Source organism: Austrofundulus limnaeus, unplaced genomic scaffold (assembly GCF_001266775.1).
Source record: "Austrofundulus limnaeus strain Quisiro unplaced genomic scaffold, Austrofundulus_limnaeus-1.0 Scaffold259, whole genome shotgun sequence".
NCBI classification, from domain to species: domain Eukaryota; kingdom Metazoa; phylum Chordata; class Actinopteri; order Cyprinodontiformes; family Rivulidae; genus Austrofundulus; species Austrofundulus limnaeus.
In genome coordinates, this window is record NW_013952661.1 from 852,775 (window position 1) to 853,570 (window position 796).

Below are 796 nucleotides of genomic sequence, written 5' to 3' on the forward strand. Positions count from 1 at the left end.
GGAGTCTTTAAACTTAGGGCGGAGTCTTTAAATGTAGGGTGGAGTCTTTAAGTTTAGGGAGGAGTCTTTAAAGATAAGGCGGAGTCTTTAAATGTAGGGCGGAGTCTTTAAATGCAGGGCGGAGTCTTTAAATGTAGGGAGGAGTCTTTAAAGATAAGGCGGTCTTTAAAGACCACGCTCTTCATCCTCTGAGGACACTAGCATCAGACGAGTCAACAAGGGACACTAAAGCAGAGACCCAGGAGGAAACAGGAGGTGCAGGTTTCAGAGACCTCCTGCTCTCTGCTCCGACTCCTCCTCCTGTCTGCCATACCCTGTCCTCTGATCGTCCAGCTGTCCTCATCTTCATCACTTCAGAGAGGAAGCTGAACCCTGACAAGATGGAGACATGAGGACAAGACGGGAGGGACACGTTTACAGTCACACAAACAAGGAATGAAGGACTTTGGATTCTGGCTGTGTGAGACAGATGGACACCAGAGAGACTGTTAGAGTCCTGGACAGAGACCAGAGCAGAGACCAGTAAAAAGACAGTGAGAGTCCTGGACAGAGACCAGTAAAGGGACATTGAGAGTCCTGGACAGAGACCGGTAAAGGGACAATGAGAGTCCTGGACAGAGACCAGACCAGAGACCAGTAAAAAGACAGTGAGAGTCCTGGACAGAGACCAGTAAAGGGACATTGAGAGTCCTGGACAGAGACCAGATCAGAGACCAGTAAAAAGACAGTGAGAGTCCTGGACAGAGACCAGTAAAGGGACATTGAGAGTCCTGGACAGAGACCGGTAAAGGGACAA

General features: G+C 49.2%; 2 long non-coding RNA genes across 2 annotated transcripts in view; one reads left to right on the forward strand and one right to left on the reverse strand.

The window, feature by feature from the left end:
- LOC106526112 (uncharacterized) overlaps positions 1-796 on the reverse strand; it is a 21,471-nt gene that overhangs the window by 577 nt on the left and 20,098 nt on the right. The window lies entirely within an intron of this gene.
- Positions 1-796, forward strand: part of LOC106526113 (uncharacterized) — a 21,810-nt gene that overhangs the window by 486 nt on the left and 20,528 nt on the right. The gene's annotated exons all lie outside the window — the stretch shown is intronic.